The sequence below is a fragment of the Sturnira hondurensis genome, unplaced genomic scaffold (genome assembly GCF_014824575.4).
Source record: "Sturnira hondurensis isolate 20B ecotype Veracruz unplaced genomic scaffold, ASM1482457v3 Scaffold0015508, whole genome shotgun sequence".
Classification (NCBI taxonomy): domain Eukaryota; kingdom Metazoa; phylum Chordata; class Mammalia; order Chiroptera; family Phyllostomidae; genus Sturnira; species Sturnira hondurensis.
The window spans coordinates 958,787-981,815 of NW_028088139.1; the positions used below are offsets into that span (position 1 = coordinate 958,787).

The following is a 23,029-nucleotide window of genomic DNA, read 5'->3' on the forward strand; positions in this document are numbered from 1 at the left end:
GTTTAAAGATGTCCTGGTGGTTCCTAAGCCTCTCCTCATTTTTTTGAATTCTTGTTTCTTTACTATTTTCTGGTTGGATGTTTCGTTCTTCCTTCTGGTCCATTCCCTTGATTTGAGTCCCATTTTCCTTCCCATCACTATTGGTTTCCTGGACATCTCCCTTCATTTCAATTAGTTTAGCCTTCATATGTTCCTCTAATTTGTGACTAAGTTCCTCTAATTTGTGACTGTACTCTACCAATTCTGTGAGCCTCCTGATAAATAGTATTTTAAATTGGGCTTCTGAGAGGCTGGCAATCTGTTGGTCGCTTAGAGTTATTGGCTCTGGGACTTTGAGTTCTTGCACCAACTTTTGGGCTGTTCGTGCCTGTTAACTAGCAGGAACGGGGCCCTAGGTTTTCACCAGAGCAGGGCAACTAAGTCGCTGGGTTGTGAGGTTGTATGTGGGGGCGGGGTCAAAGAGGGACAATGGCTTCCCTCCGGTGCCCACCGCCGTGACCCCCAGGAGCACTGCAGCTACCACCGTCACCAGGGCCTCGTGCCTTGCTCCACTGCATGGGAGTGTGCCACCGCTGTCAGCCCTCCACCACTGGGTTCACCCCCTGGGGCCTGCGTGGTCCGTCTCACTGCGCGCGAATGTGCGACCTTGGTCAGTCTGCCCCACACCCCGACTAGATCCGGGCTGCCTGCGCTCCTAGGTCTGTCCTTCCCGACCCTGCTCTGCTGCTGGCTCTGCCTCTCTTACCGTCCCCATTGAACGGTTCTTAGCTGTTGGACTTCCGTATAATTCGGTTTTCTGGTCTCTGGGTGTGTCTTAGTTCTTCAAAACTTTTGTTGTATCCAAACTTGGTTGTGGGAGAAGGCACAGTGTTTCCACCTATGCCTCCATCTTGGCGGAAGTCTAGTTTTTGTTTTTTAGATTCAGTTGTTTATACTTGTGAGTTTGTTGTCATTCATGTAATAGTTTTGATCTTTTTCTTACACAAGTCCCTTTAAAAGTTCATGTAATAATGGCTTGGTGATGATGAACTCTTTACCTTGTTTAAGAAGCACTTTATCTGCCCTCCCATTCTAAATGATAGCTTTGCTGGATAATCTAGGTTGTAAGTCCTTGTTTTCATCAGTTTGAATACTTTTTTCCAGCCCTTTCTGGCCTGCAGTTTCTTTTAAGTAATCAGCTGATAAATATAAAGAGTTTCTCTCTTTATATTTAGCCTTTGGCATTTCAATTATGATATGTCTTGGTGTTGTCCTCTTTGGGTCCTTATTTGGGACTCTGCTTCCTGGACTTGCATACCCATTTCTTTCACCAAATTGGGGTGTTTTTTTTTGTTATTTTTTCTAATAAGATTTCAATTTCTTGCTCTTCCTCCTCTCTTTCTGAAACCCTTATGATTCAGTTGTTGGTATGCTTAAATTTGTCCCAGAGGTTCTTTAAGCCTCCCCTTGTTCTGTCTTGTTGTCTTTTTAAAAAAAATTGAATTCTTGTTTCTTCTTTTCTGGTTAAATGTTTATTTCTTCCTTTTGTTCCAAATGCTTGATTTGAACCTTGGTTTCCTTCCCTTCACTGTTGGTTCCCTGTATCTGTATATATATTTTATTCCACTTTGTGTAACCTTAATTTCTTCCTTTATTTTCTTGCCATACTCAAGAAGTTCTCTAAGCATCCTTTATCACCAATATTTCCAATTCTGGATCGGATAGGCTGGCTGTCTTTATTTCATTTCATTCTTTCTCTTGGATTTTGTTTTGTTCTTTCATATCAGTCATAGTTTTTTTGCCTCCTCAATTGGGCAGTCTCCCTGTTTCTGTGTATTAGGTAGAGCCACTTTCCTACCTGTCTTAGCAGCATGGCCTGTGTAGCAAAGGCACCTGTAAATTGTATGAGGTGGGTCCTTAGGTAATAACCAGGGTAGGGCAACCTGCTTCTCCTTTCTGTGGCTCTGCTTCGGCTGGGGGTGGAGAGGGGACCCTGCCACTGCCTGTCGTTCAGAGGTCTGGCCATCCCTTGCCCTGTTGTCCGTCATTTCACCCACTTCCCAAATGCAATTAGCACCCCTCCAGCTGCTTCCCTGGGGTTGCATCTGTTCTGAGTCCATGTATGCCCTTTAAGCAGTGAAAATCCAGCAGTTTCTTCTATTGCCTCAACCCCCACTGGTTTTTACAGCCAGAGGTAATAGGGGGTTATGTTACCAGTGCTGGAACCCTGGGCTATGCAGTCTGGCCTGGGGCTGGGATCACTTGCTCCCAGGGTATCCCTTCTGACTTTTATCCACCACACATGAATGTGGGACTATCTGCTCTGCTGCTGCTGTGCCACACCATCTCTCCTCCCAGTCTGGTTGAATGTGGCTTCTTTAAATCCTTGGTTGTCAGGCTTCCATACAGCTCAATTTTCTGATGGTTCTGGGTGTTACTTGTTTTTTGAGATCTGGTTTTTATTCTTTCTATGGTTGTGCAAAGAGGTGAAGAGTGGCTTCCTACCCTCCATCTTGACTGTAAGTGTATGACTTTCTTACAAGCTATGAAATTGTCATTCATTCAGACACTGGGATGTATTTTTTCTCTGCTTTTGTACTCACTCTCATTCCTCACCCAGGTTAATGCCACCTTTTGTATCTGTCTTTTCTTTGATGTCTCCTGGTAAATTTATGTCCTTCCTGCCTTCTTCAGTTTTTAACAATTCCCTAGCACCATTCAACCAATGACAATTTTGGTGTGAAAAATATTCATTAGATTTGTTTACGCAATATTTGCACATTCTAAGGGTAAAGGTTCATTGTATTAGCAAATATTTATTTGTGATTGTCTCAAATGCTTTTCACCTATTGTGTCAGCTTCTGTTCTGGACTATTTTACAAAGATTTTTTATAATAACCTTGGAAGATGGCAATAGTGTCTTTCTTGGAGAGAAGGCAGATAAAATTTCTAACTTATACAATAAATTTAATGCCTACCTTCAACATAATATTTGGGCATGTGTACTTAGAGACCACATAAAAGGATTGGAGTTTATTAAGCTCAGGGCTCTCCAGCTGTGTTGCAAACCTGCTGTGTGTGCAGCATCCACGTAGACCTTTGAATTGCCTGTGGGGCATGTGGAAGTAGTGTGACCAGATGTGAACATGAAACTCTCGCTCCCTGTTGTGCCATGAATAATAATGTCTTTGTCTCAGTCCCAGGAGTCTCAGGTCTTGTTCAGCATCCTTGGAATTGGCAGTCTGAGTTGTTTGTTTGCAAATGGAGAAAAATTTACATGCTTTGCATATTTCACAGTCTTGGCAATGAGGATGGACAGTGTCTGAGTCCTCCATGAATAAATAGCCTGATTTTTCACCTTGGCAGAGTAATGCGGATTTGGTGAGGTAAATGAAGTCCATGTCATTGTCATAAGGCTGCTATGACACCACTCCTCAGAGTGCCCAATAAACAACAATTTCTGTCTGACCGTTCTGGAGGCCAGAAGTCTGAGGTCAGGATGCAGCATAGTCAGGCGAGGGCCTTCTCCTGAATGAGAAACTTCTCCTTGTTATGTTCACAAGGCTCCACCTCCTAATACCATCACCCCGGGTGGTGGGTTTCCATATCGGATTTTTGAGGGAATACATAGACCATAGCAGAATTCCTTGGGTAAAGGCAGCATCCTATTGTTCTACATCAGAATATAATAGAAAATATGTGTGACATGCCTATGTATCCCCACCCCCTAAATTTCAGAGGGGATTATTCTGGTCAGGTGAAGTCAGGTTAGGCAAATGTTAGCAGGAAAACGTACCGTATCTCTTGTCACCACAAGTTAAATGAGGGTTTAGATCAAGTACCACTAACTTCTGATACACACCATTTTCATTGTACTAATGACATGCTGTTGAGATCAGGAAGATGGCGGCAGAGTAGGACAAAGGATTTTGCTTCCCTCCACGTGCTGGAGAAAAACCGGGCTGATCCGTAGAGGAGCACATTGGATACCCAACAGGGACCCAGCATATAGGAAGGCAGGACTCCAAAAAGTGTAGCGGAAACTGAATGACCAGAGGTTGAGGAGAGGAGATGACCGCAGATCAACAAGGTACGAGGGAACAGCGCAGAGGCTGCAGGCCCTCCGCCGGGCCGCGCCAGGCCCTAGCCGGGCCACCCCAGTCTCTGAGAGCTGAGGGTGGGCAACAACAACCCTGGGAGAGAACTAGTCACCAGCACCCTCCCTATCCGGCAGGGCGCAGATTGGAAAACACCAGGAGAGATCGGTTTGTCTGTAGTGGCAGAGAGAGGAGTGGGCATTGGGAAGCAAACCAGAGAGCTGATAACCGGTGGAGTCAGGCTGTGGTTGCCGGCTTGGGGAACTGACAGTCAACAGTGCGTTCCCTGTAGCCTGGGGTCTGAGCTGTCTCTGCCACGGACCCTGGGAGTCTCAGGCTGCTGGCAAGGCCCCTGAAAGAGAGCCAGCCATCAGCTCCCTCCCTACCCAGCCGGGCTCAAACTGAAAAACCCAGGAGTGAGGCTGTGGTTGCCGGTTTGTAAGAATTGTGAGTTGCCCTGTGTGTTCAGCCACAGCACGAGGAGAAGTCCACGCCCAAGCCTGCGAGTCCAGGAAAGCCTGGCTGGGAGCATGTGCCCTCACGCCAGGCCAGGGCTGGGAAGTGTGGAGAAAAAATCTGCTCTCAGTGGGGTGTGGGAGAGCAGTGCCAGTCTGGATCTTGGGAGGGCACTGGCGAGACCAGTTGAGTTCACTGAGATTCGAGAAAGGCCGCACTAATAGCCCCTCAGGGTGCTGCAGCTAGTGAGATGAATAGAAAAGGTTTGACCAGCTGGAAACCAACAAGAGGAGTAGGTGGAAGCAGAGAACACCAAGATACCTGCAGGAGACTGCACCACTGAATTTCACAGGCATCCTACCACAGAAGTTCACACCATAAACCCAGGGAACCAGAACAGATCAATTTAAGAAGCTGAGGCCAACAAGAAGAGCAAGACAAACAATGGGAAGACAAAGAAACAATCCCCAAATGAATGAAAAGGAGGAAGTCTCAGAAAGAATGTTAGATGAAATAGAGGCAAGTCAACTATCAGATACTGAATTCAAAGCACTGGTTATCAGGAAATTCAAAGAGTTTACAACAAGCTAGCAGAAACTACAGGGGAGCTACAACGAACTCTCCGCAAACTATACCAGCATGAAAAAGGAAATAGAAACCATCATCAAAGGCCAAGAGGAAATGAAGAATATAATTTCTGAAATGAAGAACACAGTAGAAGGTATGAAGAGTAGGATCGATGAGGTGGAAGACCGCATAAACGAGCCTGAAGACAGGGTAGAAAGAATCTCCCAGATGGACCAAGTAATGGAAAAGAGAATCAGAAAAAATGAGGAGAGTTTAAGAGAAATGCAAGACAATATGAAACATAATAATATCCAAATAACAGGAATACCAGAAGGAGAAGAAGAAGAACAAGGGATAGAAAACCTACTTGAGAGAGTAATAACAGAAAATTTTTCTAAGTTGAGGAGAGATAAAGTCCCACAAATGCAGGAATCGCAGAGAGTCCCAATCAGGTAGAACCCAAAGAGGCCTACTTCAAGACACATCATCATTAAAATGGCAAAACTCCAAGACAAAGAGAGAATCCTAAGGGCAGCAAGGGAGAAAAAGGAAGTAACATACGAGGGGGGCCCAATAAGGTTGGCTACTGACTTCTCAATGGAAACATTCCAAGCAAGAAGAGAATGGCAAGAAATATTCCAAGTAATGACAAACAGAGGCCTACAACCAAGGCTACTGTACCCAGCAAGGTTCTCAATCAAGATACAAGGCCAAATAAAGAGCTTCCAAGACAAAAGAAGTCTAAACGAATACGCTTCCACCAAGCCAGCTCTACAAGAATTACTAAAAGGGCTGCTTTAAGGAAAGGAAGGAAAAGAGAGAGACAGAGAGGAACACAGATACATAAATGGCAATGAATAAGTACCTTTCAATAATAACCTTAAATGTAAATGGATTACATACACCAATTAAAAGGCATAGAATAGCTGAATGGATAAGAAAGTATGACACAAACATATGCTTGCCTACAACAGACCCACCTCAGGTAAAAATGCCATCACAGACTAAAAGTGAAAGGATGGAAACAAATTTTACAAGCAAATGGACAAGAAAAAAAATCCGGGGTAGCAATTCTCATATCATACAAAATAAACTTCAAAAACAGGGCCATAAAGAGAGACCCAGAAGGTCACTTCATAATACTCAAGGGAAGAATCCACCAAGAAGACATTAGCATCTTAAATATATATGCACCCAACATAGGAGCACCGAAATGTATAAAGAAAATCCTAGATGACCTCAAGAAAGATATTGACAGCAACACAATTATTGTAGAGGATTTTACCACCCCACTGTGAAAAATGGACAAATCTTCCAAACAAAATATCAACAAAGATATTGCAGCATTAAATGACACTGTAGATGAAATGAACCTAATTGATATATATAGAGCCCTCCATCCCAAAGAAGCTAAATACACATTCTTTTCAAATGTATATAGAACATTTTCAAAGATAGACCATATGATAGGACACAAAACGAGTCTCAACAAATTCAGGAAAATAGAAATCATACCAAGCATTTTCTCTGATCACAAGGGACTGAAATTGGAAACCAACCCCACAGGAAAAAACCCCAAAACACCCAAAAGCATGGAGACTGAATGGTATGCTATTAAACAATGAATGGGTCAAGAATGAAATTAGGGAAGAAATCAAAAAGCTTCTAGAAACAAATGCAAATAAACTCACAACAACCCCAAATTTATGGGACACAGGGAAGGCAAACCTGAGAGGGAAGTTGATAGCATACAGGCCTATCTAAAAAAGATAGAAACATTTCAAACAAACAACCTAACCTGACGCCTGCAAGAACTTGAGGAACAACAACAAAGACAGCCCAGAGCAAGTAGAAGGAAGGAAATAAGCAAGATCAGAGCAGAATTAAACGACATAGAGACTAAAAGCACAATTCTAAGGATCAATGAATCCAGGAGTTGGGTTTTGAAAAGATAAAGAAAATAGATAAACATTTAAGTAGACTCATCAAGAAAAGAAGAGAGAAGATCCAAATAAACACAATCAGAAATGAAAGAGGAGAGGGGGTGGGATGGGATGGGAGTAATAGACAGAAAATTGTACTTGAAAAATAGTTAAATACATTAAAAAAAACTAAAAAAAAAGAAATGAAAGAGGAGAGATTACAACTGATACCACAGAAATAGAAGGGATTGTAAGAAATTACTATGAAGAACTGTATGCCAAGAAATTTGAAAACCTAGGTGAAATGGACAAATTTCTAGAAAAATATAATCTTCCAAAACTCAATGAAAAAGAAGCAGAAAAGCTGAACAGGCTAATAACAACAGATGAAATTGAAGAAATAATAAAAAAAACCTATGGTGGTTTCACAGGAGATGGTTTCACAGGAGAATTCTACAAAGCTTTTAAGGAAGAGCACCTATACTCTAACACCTAACACCTATACTTCACAGAGTATTCCAAAAAATCCAAAAGGAGGGAAACTCCCCAACTCTTTTTATGAAGCCAGCATCATCCTAATTCCAAAGCCAGACAGATACACAACAAAGAAAGAAAACTACAGACTAATATCGCTGATGAACATAGACGCTAAAATCCTCAATAAAATATTGGCAAATCGCATCCGAAAATACATCAAAAAGCTCATACACCACGACCAAGTGGGATTCATCCCAGGGATGCAAGGATGGTTCAATATTCATAAATCAGTAAATGTAATACATCACATCAACAAAAGCAAAGACAAAAACCACATGATCATATCAAGAAATGCAGAAAAAGCTTTTGATAAGATACAACACCCATTTATGATAAAACTACTCAGAGAAATGGAAATAGAGGGAGCATTCCTCAATATAATAAAGGCCATATATGAAAGACCTACGGCCAACATCATACTCAGTGGGCAAAAAGTAAATCTTTTCCACGAAGATCAGGAAAAGGACAAGGTTGTCCACTTTCACCACTTCTATTCAATATAGTATTAGAAGTTCTAGCCACAGTGACCAGACAAGAAAATAAAATAAAAGGCATCCAAATCGGAAAGGAGGAAACAAAACTGTCATTGTTTACAAATGACATGATAGTGTACATGGAAAATCCTATAGCCTCTACCAAAAAACTGCTCAAACTAATAAATGAATTTGGGAAAACAGCAGGTTACAAAGTCAATATCCAGAAATCAAAGGCATTTTTATATACCAACAATGAAGCAGCAGAAGCAGAAATCAAGAAAAAAATCCCATTCGATATAGCAAAAACAAAAATAAAATATCTGGGAATAAACCTAAGCAAGGAGGTTAAAGACCTGTATGTAGAAAACAATGCAACACTGAAGAAAGAAATCAAGGAAGACACAAAACAAATGGAAACATATACCGTGTTCATGGATTGGAAGAATTAACATCATCAAAATGTCCATACTACCCAAAGCAATTTACAGATTCAATGCAATACCTACTAAAGTGTCAATGGCACATTTCACAGACATAGAACAAACACTTCAAAAATTTATATGGAACCATAAAAGACCCCAAATAGCAGCTGCAATTTTGAGAAAGAAGAACAAAGTAGGAGGGATCACAATACCTGATATCAAACTGTGTTACAGGGCCACTGTAATCAAAACAGCCTGGCACTGGCATAAAAACAGGCACATAAGACCAATGGAATAGAACAGAGAGCCCAGAAATAAACCCAACTCTCTACAGTCAATGAATACTCAACAAAGGGGGCAATAACATAAAATGGAGTAAAGATAGCCTCTTCAACAAATGGTGTTGAGAGAACTGGACAGCTACCTGCAAAAAAATGAAACTCGAGCACCAACTTACACCATACGCCAAAATAAATTGAAAGTGGATAAAAGACTTAAATATAAGCCGGGAAACCATTAAAGCCCTAGAGGAGAGCATTGGCAGGAAAGTCTCAGATATTCCACGCAGCAAGATTTTTACTGATATGTCCCCCAGAGCAAGGGACATAAAGGAAAGAATAAACAAATGGGATCTCATCAAAATTAAAAGCTTCTGCATGGCTAAAGAAATCAGTATCAATATAAAAAGATAAGCAACAGTTTGGGAAAACATATTTGCCAATGACACCTCAGACAAAGGTTTAATCTCCAAAATATACGAAGAACTCACACGACTCCACTCAAAGAAGACAAGCAACCCCATTAAAAAATGGGCAGAGGACTTGAACAGACTTTTCTCCAAGGAGGACATACAGAGGATCCAGAGACACATGAAAAGATGCTCAATATCGCTAGCTATCAGAGAGATGCAAATTAAAACCATAATGAGATACCACTTTACACCAGTCAGAATGGCTATCATAAACAAAGAAGCAAACAACAAGTGCTGGAGAGGTTGTGGGGAAAAGGGGCCCCTAGTTCATTGTTGGTGGGATTGCAGACTGGTACAACCACTATGGAAAACATTATGGAATTTTCTAAGAAAACTAAAAATGAACGTGCCTTTTGACCCAGCAATTCCACTATTAGGAGTATATCCTAAGAACCCTGAAGCACCAATTCAAAAGAACCTGTGCACCCCGATGTTCATAGCAGCACAATTTACAATAGCCAAGAGTTGGAAGCAACCTAGGTGCCCGTCAGTAAATGAATGGATCAAAAAACTATAGTACATGTACTCAATGGAATTCTATGCCACAGAAAGGAAGAAGGATCTCCTACCTTTTTCAACAGCATGGCCATAACTGGAAAGCATTATGCTGAGCGAAATAAGCCAGGCTGTGAAAGAAAAATACCATATGATTTCACCGTTAACAGGAATCTAAGCAACAAAACAAACAAGCAAGCAAAATATGACCAATGACACTCAAATACGGATCAGGCTGACAGGGTCCAGAGAGGAGAGGGGAGAGAATGATAGGGGAAAAGGGGAGGGACTCACACGAACAAGTATAAAGGACACATGGACAATAACTAAGGGTGGGGGGCAGAAATGGGAGGGAGGGAGAGAGCACTGTGGGGGGGCAGGGCTGGGAATATAAGACAGAAAACTGTACTTGAACAAGAATTAAATAAAAATAAAAATCAAAAATCGATGACATGCTGTTTGTTAAAGGCCCCAGTCTCCACAGCCCTGTGCAAGGTGTCATTGCCTCTCTGCCATTGAAGGTGGCTGATACAACCTGACCATATTTGGAGACATCTTTATCAATGACAGTTGACTGGAAATCTAGGGCAGATAGGCTGAACTCAGTGAAGGAACATCTTTTGCCACTTTTTCACACCACAAAGTCGTTTCATTAGGGTGTCACAGCCCTGCATCTGACAGTCTGGGCTCTAGTCTAAAAACTCTGAGGAAGAATCCATACCCAGGATTTTAAAAATTCAGGCAGAATTTATTTCCTTCTTATAATTTCTTTGCCTGTCCACCCATATCCCATCTTCAAAGATAAATAATGTGAAATTCCTGTCATGATTAAGATCTGTCCTCTTCTATAGTATCTAATTGTCATTTTCTCCCTGCTTTTATAATATGTGGGGTCCACCAGATCATTGAAGACACACTGCTCATTTGAAGTGCAGCTGATTAGTAACATTAATTTCAACTGCCAAAGTCCTATACCATGTAACATAACATGACCACCCAACTTAAGTCACACTCGTGGTTGGAAATTGTCCTATTGTATTATGAGGACAGTAAATCTGTTGCAATAAAAATATTATTTTTAGCTCAGGCCTGCGAACCAGAGGATTGCAGTTCGATTCCCAGTCAGGGCACATGCCTGGGTTGCAGGCCAGTTCCTGGCAGGGGACACACGATACATTGTGTGTCCCCGGCAGCAGCAACCATACACTGATATTTCTCTCCCGCTCTCCTTCCCTTCCCCTCTAAAGATGAATAAATATATTTAAAAAAATATTATTTTTATTCTATAAAACTGAACGTTTAATTCTTGTGATGATTTTTATATAAAGACCAAGGGGCACTATGTCCTTAAAATTTTTAGTTGTTTTATTATGTTTTTTATGCTAAAGTTTACCAATCTAAGAACAGAAGAGCACACCAAGGTAAAAATTAAGTGTTATATTTTAGAAATTCCACAATAAAAAAAGCTGTTTTCATCACGTCACCCTTGGAACATAAAAATCCTTGTGGCACTAAAGTGTTTCAGTACATAATCAAGCCTTTCAAAGGGATGGACAGATACCACTTTCCAACTCTGAACACTGGATGGTAGTCAACAGTCTCTCCCTCTGTGTTTGATCCTGTGCACAGTACCCTGAAAAAAAAAAGGAAAATACTGCTGAGTGTTGTTCAACCCAAGTTGTATCTGCTGTTCTTTACTGTTGATTCAATTTTTTTCACAATTTATTGATTTTTATAGAAAAAGAAGAAAGGGGGAGGGAGAGAGTGAAGGACAGAGATAGAGAGAAAGAAAGAGAGAGAATGATGTTTTGATTTCCTCATTTATGCATTCATCGGTCGACCAGGATCAAACCCGCAACCTTGGTATATCAAGATGGAACTCTAACCAACTGAAGTACCCAGACAGTGCATTCTGTCTATTCACTTTAAAAGGTATGTACTGGCATGTTATCTGAGCATGATTTTTAAAACCATAGGAAATGAAACACATTATTAAACAGGTGCGTGTACATCTATATTCACTGAGGCATTATTTGCAATAGCCAAATATGGTAACAATCTAATTGTCTCAAAACATTAATTGGTAGAGAAAATGTGAGATACATCATGGATTATTTTTCACTCATGAAAAAGAAGGAAATTTTGCCATTTGTAAGATCATGGGTGGACCTTGAGGTCATTGTGCTAATTGAGATAATTCAGATAGAGAAGGACAGATCCTATGTGATGTCACTTATATGTGGAATCTGAAATAGCCAGATCATAAAAATATCAAGTAAAATGCTTGTTGCCAGAGAAATGGAGTTTGCAGAATAAAACATGTGGTTTAACTTGAAACTTCTAGACAAATAGGTTCTGGAGTTTTAATGCACACTACACTGAAGATTGACACCAATATTGTATTATCATCATCGAACTTGCTAAGGGTCTACATTCTAATTCCAACCACAAAACTGGGACTTTGGAAGAGTCCAAACCTCTATGTGGTTTGATAGAGGGGTTATCACTGCAGTGGTAATCATATTACAATTTTTAAATTATTTATTTATCTTTAGAGGGGAAGGAGAGAGGGAGAGAAACATCAATGTATGGTTGCCTTTCGTGCATCCCCTGCTGGGAGTTGGACTGCAGGGAACCGGCCTGCAACCCAGGGACGTGCCCTGACTGGCAATCGAACCTCCATCCTCTGGTTCGCAGGCTGGTGCTCAATCCACTGAGCTACACCAGCCAGGGTCAATCATGTTACAATTTTTATATGTGTCAAATCAACATTTTGTACACCTTAAATTTATGCAACAAGTCAAATATATTTCAATTAAAAATTGACCGTGCATGACTGTTGTGATTTCTTCATAAATGAGAGAATAGATTAATGGGGGATTCTGTTAGTGGCCTCCAGTGTGCTCTCTGCCACCTCCATCACCCTAGTCCCGTCCACCTCAATTTTCACTGATGCATCCTCATCTGTTAACACTCTGACCTTCAGACATCTACTAAAATTCTACCTGCTCTCTGATGTTCAGCCAACCTTTTTAAATTTCAGTATTGCAAACTCCACCTTTGCCTTGTGACCTTTTTCACATCCAACTCTCCATGACCACTATTGTAAGGACCTCAGTCTAATCCTTCTCAACTTTTGTCACCTCTGCAAAGCCCACTGTCCATGGCTTTCTTCCTCTTGCCTTCTACCTATGCCCCATTCCAATTTCTCGTCCCGTGGCCTGTGTGTTCTGTGCCCTATCCCTCAGCTTTCAGACATCATTCAGGCCCCCAGGAACACAAACCACACCCTGCACCCATTACATCCAGTTCTATAGTCTTACATTCCCACTCCTGGGCTCACTCATGCCCACTGTGCCCTTTGCTCCCTCATTGTGTTGTGCCGACTTGCCTTCCTGGCCATGCCTGTTATCATTCCCAGTTCTACCTCCTTTTGCAACACTCTATCTTACTTGGACTGTTATCTTCTGTCAAGAATGGCCTACCCTATCCTAATGCCCTCTTTCCACAGTATGTTTTTTTAAAATTTACACATTTTTATTTTTTTAAGGTTTTCTTTTCTTTCAGAGAGAGGGGGAGGGAGGGAGAAAGAGAGGGAAAGAAATATTAATCCATTGCTTCTCAAACTCCCCCCATTGGGACAACATGTGTCCTGACTGGGAATCAAACCAATGACCTTTTGGTTTGCAGGATGCCACTCAACCCATTGAGACACAACAGTGAGGGCCATGGCATGGTCATTGCACAATTGACCTCTCCTCACTGTAGCCCATTAACTTCCATTTGCCATTAGAACTTTTGTTTCCACGACTCTCTGCCCAATGATCTCCTCTGATCCCAGTATCTTTCCTACCTTAACTCCCTCCACACTCTGTCCACTTGCAATTTCCCCCGTCATTGAACTTTAACAATGAACCAACATTAAACACATTTGTTTTCTATCTTTCTTCTTTGCCTGCACTCTCTGTAACCCTATCCCTCCCCCCTTGCTCTCTGTAACAGCAATTTTATCCCTGCTTTCCCTTTTCTTTATGGCCTATTCTTACTCTGACCTGTCATATATCCACACACTGAAACTCTTCCAAAGTCCCAGTTTCAGAGCATTTATCTTGATATGTTTGCAATGCTCACAGCACATTTTAAGTGCTGCGCATTATAATAAATACTGCCCTTGTGATTGTTGCAGGGTTAAAAACCTATAAAGAATAGGAAGAATCCCACCCCTACTTAGGCAGCTAGAAGTCTTGAGCTATAACAATTCTTCTGTATGAGATTATGTTATTGAGATATACACATGCATGGTGACTGTGATTTTATGCAAGAGAGTAATTATGAGTGTGAGCAAGTGTGTGTATTTTTGAATATTTATAGATATGGGTATAAATTTTCATGTTTGGTGTGTGCATTAATAATTGTGTATATATATTTGAAATGGTGTGGGTTCATGATTGTGTATATGTATAGGTATTTGTGCGACTATATTTGAATGAATGTGCATTCATGTGTTTGTATCTGTGTGTAAATGATTTGTGTGTGTGTGTGTGTGTGTGTAGGATGCATTGTCCACCATAATGGCTCTAACAGCTGACTCAATAATGAGGGCAATTGCATAAGGAACTTGGATCAAAGAGTTGATTTGTATGTAGAAAACCTAACAAATCAAATTCAACTTATAATTTATATTTATTATTTTGGCTCATGAGAAATATATTTAACTGAAAAAACAATCATGATTTTTCCTGAGAATTTTGTAAAAAAGTAAGTGCGAAGGACTGTGTTGACCATTAGATGGTTTTGAATGTAGTAAGTGGCACTGGCTTTTCAGATATTTACAAAAATGAAAGAATCTAGCTATGAAATTGTGTGACCCTAACGCTCTATCTGAAAGGGATTTTTTTAGAAGCTTCTGCGTTTTTTCTGTGGATGTTGTTCTGCCTCTGCTTCAGATCACTATTGAGGGTCAATATGGATAGTGCTTATTTTCCCATAAAATTTCTATATAAGTGACATTGATTTGAGCAAGTGAGGACAATGATATCCAATGTACTTTAGTGACACTGTGTTTTCCTTGTTACTTGTTTCTTTCGTTAAATCTTTCTCAGATAGTTTGATTCAGTTCATTTCTTTGCTCCTAGTGTCAACAATGCTGCTGTTTGTTTGTAAGAAGATTAGGAAAGAGCTCACTTTGGGTAGAACTCCCCAATGGAGAAGAATGACCAGTGAGACATGCATACCTGCCCTTGTCCCTCAGGGGTCAGACAACACTTCCTGCTCTCTGTCCCCCATAGAGACCCTGTCTGCTCCCGGGGTTGTGGAAAGAAAGAGCCGTTCACAAACACTTGAACAGTCTCCTAAGAGATGCTGGTGAAAACTTGGGGTTGTTCTTGGTAATTAGCAACTGGGAAGAAACTTTTCATAAATATTCTCAGCTCCCAAGCCTGTCAGTGTCAGCGCTGCTACAGATGAAGTGATAATTGCAGTTCAGAGGGGAGGTGAGGTTACCGATTCACAACCCATATCTCAGGGTCTGGCTGCCTCCCTGTTACACCTACTGGCAGCGCTGACTTCACAATGAGCCAGTGTCCAGGCAGCAGGAAGAAGAAGTCCATGGGTTTTCTCCTTATCAACCTGAGATATAGAGACTGTAAGGGAAGGTATTGCATGAGGAGTTTGGGTAAGTAAACATACTGGGCAAAGGGATCTTATGTGAGTGAACTTGGTCCAGCACCAAAGCCATAAAGACAAGGGGAAAATACCTCAGGTTTTAGTCGAGCAGTTAAAAAGAGATGGGTCCTAGACTGCTTTAATCCCTGATGGCTTCTGATGTGATGTAGTGCAGTTCTCACAGTCATGGTTGTGTTCTATATAACAATCATGATCCCTGATTTTTAATGTACTTAAGAGCTGGAGTTCAAAGTCAATCTCTACTCAGAGAAATTTCCAGAAAATACAGACATAATTATCAGATTTGTAAAGGGGCACTCTAATACCATCATGCTTTTCAATCTATAGGGATCATCCGACCCTGTGCAGAAAGTGTGTCTCAGAGCATTTCCTGCAGTAGAAACTTTTCTCTAATTCTGGGTGTATATTGGGCTTAATAGAGTTCATCACTGTGTCTCTGTTGATTATGAAGAGACTATTGTGACTTAAAGTTAAAGAGGCAGTATTTTTTAAAGGTTTATAAATTTCAGTCATTACCTTCAGGCTCAGCTGTATCTTGTGATATATATTTCTGCTTCTTTAAATATAATACCAATCCAGAGAAAGTACATCATTAAAAATGAATGTTTTACAATTCATTTTTCATGTGTCTTGTACTTTTGTATTTTTAATGCAAATGTAGCATTACTGTCATTTTAGTTAACTTAGATCTTAATAAATAGGTATATGATCTGAAAATACTAATATTTTGATTGTATCACACACTGTTTACCAAATATCAAAGTTTTCTGTCCCATAGTTTTTGTGACTCATATAATTGTACTTTTGTTCCTAGAATATAATCTAATGAGTTTTCTGTGGCCATCGAATATTTAACTGGCCTTGTGAACTTGTGAGGGATAAAGAAGTTATTTCATGTGTGGTCTTGATAGCAATGACTCATATTTTGAAAGTGTTCTTGAATGGTTACACATTCAACTCTTAGAAGCCAGTAAAACAAAGTACAAAAAAAGTCACTAAATGGCAAAGAAACTTCATCAGCATTTCATTAAAAACTGTTGATAAGTGAGCCCTGGCTGGGGTAGCTCAGTGGATTGGGTGCAGGCAGTGAACCAAAGCATTACCGGTTAGATTCCCAGTCAGGGCACATGCCTGGGTTGTGGGCCAGGTCCCTAGTGGGGACCACATGAGAGGCAAGCACACGTTGATGTTTCTCTTCTGCTCTTCCTTCCCCCCTTTCCCTCTTAAAAGCAAATAAATAAAATCTTTTAAAAAACTGTTGATAAGTGGAGAATATTGGAGTTCAGCTGACATGATACATGTGACTTATGCTTCGTATTCTCATGCAGGGTTCTTATTGGATCAAAAGAAAATATTGGTCACTGAGAAGTGATGAGATGGCCACCAGGGTCTTGGCAGCTGGAATGATGCTTTTACTACAGACTACAGTTGGCGTCCTGGGGAATTTATCTCTGCTTTACCATTATCTCTTCCTTTATTTCACTGGGTGCAGACTGAGGCCGACAGATTTGATTGTCAACAACCTGATGGTGGCCAACACCTTGGTTCTGCTCTCTAGGGGAATCCACTTTACAATGTCATGTTTTGTGTGGAATCGCCATGTCAGTGATTTTGTATGTAAATTTTTCCCTATTCATATGCAGTGAGCAGAGGTGTGTCCATTGGTACCACCTGCCTCCTGAGCATCACCCAAGCCATCACCATCAGCCCCATGAACTCCAGGTGGGCAAGGCTTAAAGTTAAAGTTTCAAAGCACATTGTCCCTACAATTTTTTTGTACTGGATCCTGCAAATGTTGGTAAATGCTGTTTTCCCTATGTTTATGTTTAGCAGTTGGAGCAACAAAAACATCACAAATAAAAAACATCTGGGACACTGTTCCTCTGTTCGTCATGAAGATACCAGAGACTTAGTATATGCAGCCTTGATAGCATCCCCTGATGTTGTATGTTTCCTGCTCACACTCTGGGCCAGTGGCTTCATGGTCTTCCTCCTGCACAGACACAAGCAGAGGGTCCAACATATTTGTAGGCCCCACATCACCTCCCAATCCTCCCCTGAGTCCAGAGCTACCAAAACCATCCTTCTCCTGGTGAGCGCTTTTGTCTTTTTAAACATCCTTTCCTCCATCTTTCATATTATTATAAGCATTTTTAATAATCCAAACTGGGTCATCTTGAACACCAATTTATTAATCTCTCTGAGTTTCCCAACTGTCAGTCCCTTCCTGGTCATGAGTCATGATTCCAATGTCTCCAGACTCAGCTTTGCTTGGATAAGGAATGCAGAGTTCTCTCATCTTAGGAGAAATATGTAAATTGTGTGTATGTGCTCAGTGGTCATTTGGTAATTCACTCACCCTCCTCAGCATCCTAAGTGCCGTACAAGGGACTGGTGCACAGGACATGGTGAGCATCTTCAAAGTCAATAATGTTATAATAGTAAATGTAATGACATATAACTGCCTTGTAAATACTTCTTTGATTGAAGTTTCCTCCTATTTGCTCAGAATGGATGCAATATAAATAGTAGGCCCTGAAACACTCTGGATGTTATGGAGAAGTCTTCCAGCATGTAATGTGAGTCTATCAAACTACATTTTCAAGAAGGAATAAGGCAGGGAATTGTACACAAAGATAGAAGAGCAGGTCGCAGGTGTCTGCTGAAGCTGAAGCCATTGGTACTGGAGTGAAATTCAGTACCCAAGGAAAGCTTGTGGGAGCCAGCTATGCTCTTGTACCTGACAGCGCCGGAGAGGCGGTGGATATTTATTTGAAATATGATGCTATGAAGGAATGGCTTGCTCACACATATTCAGGTAGGTATGGCCATATTTAACTGGGGGGTCAAAGAAGGGCAAAAGATTATATTTTAGCTGATGTTGAAACTATATTAGATGAGTAGGACAATTTCAAAAGAGGTGTATTGCATGGAGTAGGACCTGCAGAAGGCAGATGTTTTATGTGTGTGGAGAGAATCTGAGCATTTGGTCAAAAGGTTGATCTGGAGCTGCACACTCCTGTCTCTAAAGTGATGGCACTAGTTCATGGTGGGAACTTCTATTAACTTGGGAGGAGTGTATGCAAAGCCACTAGTAAGGAAAGGCAAGAATGCATTCTGTGTATGTGGAGTTTGAGGGTCTTTGATTTTTAAGAAACAAAGTGGATATTTCCTCAATCTTAGAAGACGTTTTCAGATAGTATTCTCTGTGTGTGCATTTTGAAGCTGATAGAAAATTTTGGAATTTGGACTTCCAGCCAAGATGGACGTATAGGTAGAAACACTGTGCCTCCTCACACAACGAAAATTAGGGACAACAGAGATTTAGAAACAAAAGCACAACAGACAGAAAATTGAACTGTGCAGAAGTCCAACAACCATTCATCCAGACCGGTAAGAGGGGCAGAGTCGGTGGCTGGCAGAGAGGGGTTGTGGCAGGAAAAGGCGGTGGCTGGGAGACCTGGGTGCACAGGCAATAGCTGGCAGTCACCAGGTGTGGGGGGCAACGGGCAGACCCAGTGAGGTGCACAAGGTGGCTGGCTGGCTGGCTGACGGCGGTCACACATTTGTGTGCAGATAAACCAGGCAAAAGGGGGCAGGGAGACAGACTGCGCAACCCAGGGCCCCAGCACTGGGAAAGAAAGCCTAAAAGCACCAACTGAAAACACTTGTGGGTGTTGAGGTACCAGGAGAGACTCCCAGCCTCACAGGAGAATTCGCTGGAGAGACCCACAGGGTCCTAGAATGTACACAAGCCCATCCACCCGGGAACCAGCATCAGAAGGGCCCAATTTACTTCTGGGAAGCAGCTGAGGGGACTGAAATCAGAGAGACAGCAGAGCAAGCATTGTTCCCTCTGTGACCCTGCCCCCACATACAGCATCACAACTCAGCAACTGGGTTAACCAGCCCTGGTGAACACCTAAGGCTCTGCCCCTCATACATAACAGGCATGACTTGATGAAAAAATTATGGCTCAAACACAAGAACAAATCAAAGCCCCAAAGCCAATAGTTTTAAGCGACCAAGAGATAGCCAACCTATTAGATGCACAGTTCAAAATACTGGTGATGAGGATGCTCACCGAACTGGTTGATTTTGGTCGAAAATTAGATGAAAAAATGAAGGCTACCCTAAATGAAATGAAGGAAAATGCACAGGGAACCAATAGTGATGGAAAGAAAACTGGAAATCAAATCAATGGAGTGGACCAGAAGGAAGAAAGAAACAACCAAACAGAAAAGAATGAAGACACAAGAATTCAAAAAAATTGAGGAGAGGTTTAGGAACCTCCAGGACATCTTTAAACCTTCCAACATCCAAATCACAGGGGTACCAGAAGGGGAAGAGGAAGAGCAACAAGTGGAAAACTTATTTGAACAAATAATAAAGTCTGGCAAAGGAAATGGACTTCCAGGAAATCCAGGAAGCTCAGAGAGTCCTACAGAAGGTGGACCCAAGGAGGAACACACCAAGGCACATCATAATTACATTAGCTAAGACCAAAATGAAGGAGAGAATCCTAGAAGCATCAAGGGATAAGGGGACAGTCACCTACAAAGGAGTACCCATCAGACTGTCAGCGGATTTCTCAAAAGAGACCTTGCAGGCAAGAAGGGGCTGGAAAGAAGTATTCCAAGTCATGAAATCCAAAGACCTACATCCAAGATTGCTCTATCCAGCAAAGCTTACATTTAGAATGGAAGGGTAGATAAAGCGCTTCTCATATATGGTCAAGTTCAAGGAGTTCATCATTACCAAGCCCTTCTTATATGAAATAAAAGGACTTATCTAAGAAAAAGAAGATGAAAAATATGAACAGTGAAACGACAGCAAACTCACAATTCATAAAGCATTTGTAACTCAATGTGTTTTATTGCCATTCTAGTTGTTTAATTTTTGAAATTACATAAACATTTCATTCTGTTAGTCACACGTATCCCTTGAAATGTATCTATGACCATCATAAAAAATGTTTTTTTAAAGAATAATTTTCCTATTTATTTTTTAAAAAATTTATTTATCTTTAGAGGGGAAGGGAAGGAAAGGAGAGAAGGAGAGAAATATCAATGTATGGTTGCCTCATTTGAGTCCCCTGCTGGGAACTGGCCTGCAACCCAGGCATGTGCCCTGATTGGGGATCGAACCACGATCATGTGGTTCGCAGGCCCACACTCAATCCACTGAGCTGCACTAGCCAGGACTTCCTATTTAAATTTAATATATTTTATACATTCTGATATTAATAGAGATTATTTTCTTATATTATCTATGTTAATTTCTTTTAAAATTAATTTTAAAATAGTTACATATTTTAATTCTACATTATAATTCTAAATGGTAATGAACACCTTTTCTTGGAAAATTGCATACTCATTATTTGTTAGTTTCTAACCAATGGAGGGATTGAGACTAAAGGAGAAAGAATTCAGCGACATGGACAACAGTGTGGTGATTGCTTCAGGGATGGGGGGGGTCAAAGGGTAATGGAAAAATACAATAAAGATTGAACTAAAAAAGTAAAAAGCTAATTACTCAGTGTAATTTCCTTTAGTCCTATTAAATGCCAGTTTTACAATATGAGGACATTACAACCCTAAAATATTCACCAAATCCCATTCCTAATATTTGTGATACATACTTTAAAAGTTTAAAAAATCACACACAATTAATAAGTGCAGAGCTGAACAACAGTTTATAGAACAAACTGTACTGTGTCCCTGGGCATCCTTCACAGAGGGAAAGGTAATGCCCTGGTTGCAAATCTGGTCCCCATTTGGGGACACATATGAAAGGAGAGAGGTGAGGGATTGAATGATGTCTCTCTCTCTCAAATTGATGTTTCTCCCCCACTGTTTTTCCCTCCCTTCTCCTCTCTCTAAAAATAAATAAATAAAATCTAAAAAATATATAGGATATTGTCAGGCCCTCAAGCATCCTCTGTGCACCCTGTCCCTCCTCCTCAGGATTAGCAATGTCAAAGCATCTGTCACTTCCTGTTTTGCACTTCATACAAAGGCAATTATAGAGCACTGACTGTTATTATGTTTAGTGTCTGTCATATCTTATATTGTTGCTGTATTGATTGCTGCATGTTGGTATTGACCATTCCGTTGCATTGTTCTGTAGGATTGTATTTTGTAAATATAAAACTATCATTTTGGTATTCATTGGCTTATGGGTGGTTTTCAGTTTGGGACTATTCAAAATAATGCTGGTATATAAGTTAGGGACATGTTTCGTAACACAGTAACACATTTCTGTAGGCAATTTATTTGATAAATAATTGTTGGGTGACAGTTCTATCTATCAGTTCTATGAGGTAATGCCAGAGAGGTTTGGAAAGTGTTTGTATCAGTTTCTACATCAAATAGCAGTGTGAGATATTTTTGGTTATTCACATCCTTGTCAATACTTCTAATTTTACCTCATTTTTTTTACTTTTTAAAAAAATATTTTTTATTTATTGTTCAAATACAGTTTTCCATTCCCCACTCCCATTCCAGCCCCCCCCCGCCCCGTGCTCCCCACTTCCCTCCCATTTCCACCCCCTTTAGTTGTTCTCCATGTGTCCTTTATACTAGTTTCTGTGAATTCTTCCCCCTTTCCCCTGAAATTCCCTCTCCTCCCCCCTCTGGTCCCTGTCAGTCTGTTCTGAATTTCAGTGTCTTTGGTCATATTTTGCTTGCTTGTTTGTTTTGTTGTTTAGGTTCCTGTTAAAAGTGAGATCATATGGTTTTTGTCTTTCACCACCTGGTTTATTTCACTTAGGATAATGCTTTCCAGTTTCATCCAGGCTGTTGCAAAGGGTAGGAGCTCCTTCTTTCTTTCTGCTGCATAGGATTCCATTGTGTGAATGTACCATAGTTTTTGGATCCATCCATTTATTGATGGGCACCAAGGTTGCTTCCAACTCTTGGCTATTGTAAATTGTGCTGCTATGAGCATTGGTGTGCATAGGTTCTTTTGGATTGGTGTTTCAGGGTTCTTAGGAGATAATCCTAGCAGTGGAATTGCTGGGTCAAAAGGCAGATTTCTTTTTAGTTTTCTGAGAAAATTCCATACTGTTTTCTTATTTAGGTTTTTTTAGATTTTCATTTTAGACTTCTGTTTTGTTTGCGAAGATACCAAGTAGTGCTTTTAATTGCGCTTTTTGATTATTATAAAATTTGAACTTGCTTCATATACTTATTAGACACTTGGTAACATCATTTTGAAGTACTTGTTAGTTTATCTTGTCCATTTTAATTGTTTTGTCTTTCTCTTTTTGATTTATAGTTTTATATATCTGCTGACATGATTTTTTTCTTGGTACTCTCATGTTTTTTCTTTCTCTAGACACATCTGTGTTTGTGTCTCTTTGTTTATTGATGAAAAAAGTTTTAATTTTAACATAACTTGATATATCCCTTTCAAAATAATAATTATTCTGTTTAAGAATTATTTTTTGCTGTGACCGGTATGGTTCAGTGAGTTAGGCATCCTCCCACAAACTGGTTACTGGCCAGGTCCCTGGATGGTGGCACGGGAGAGGCAACTGACAGATGTTTCTCTCATACATCGATGTTTTTTTCCCTCTCTTCCTCCCTTCCTTTCCCTCTCTCTAAAAATAAAGAAATAAAATCTTTTTAAAATGTATTTT

General features: G+C 40.6%; 1 pseudogene; it reads left to right on the top strand.

Moving 5' to 3' along the window:
* The first annotated feature begins 16,678 nt into the window (after nt 1-16,678).
* On the top strand, nt 16,679-17,704 carry LOC118999845 (vomeronasal type-1 receptor 4-like; annotated as a pseudogene).
* The last annotated feature ends 5,325 nt before the right edge of the window (nt 17,705-23,029 follow it).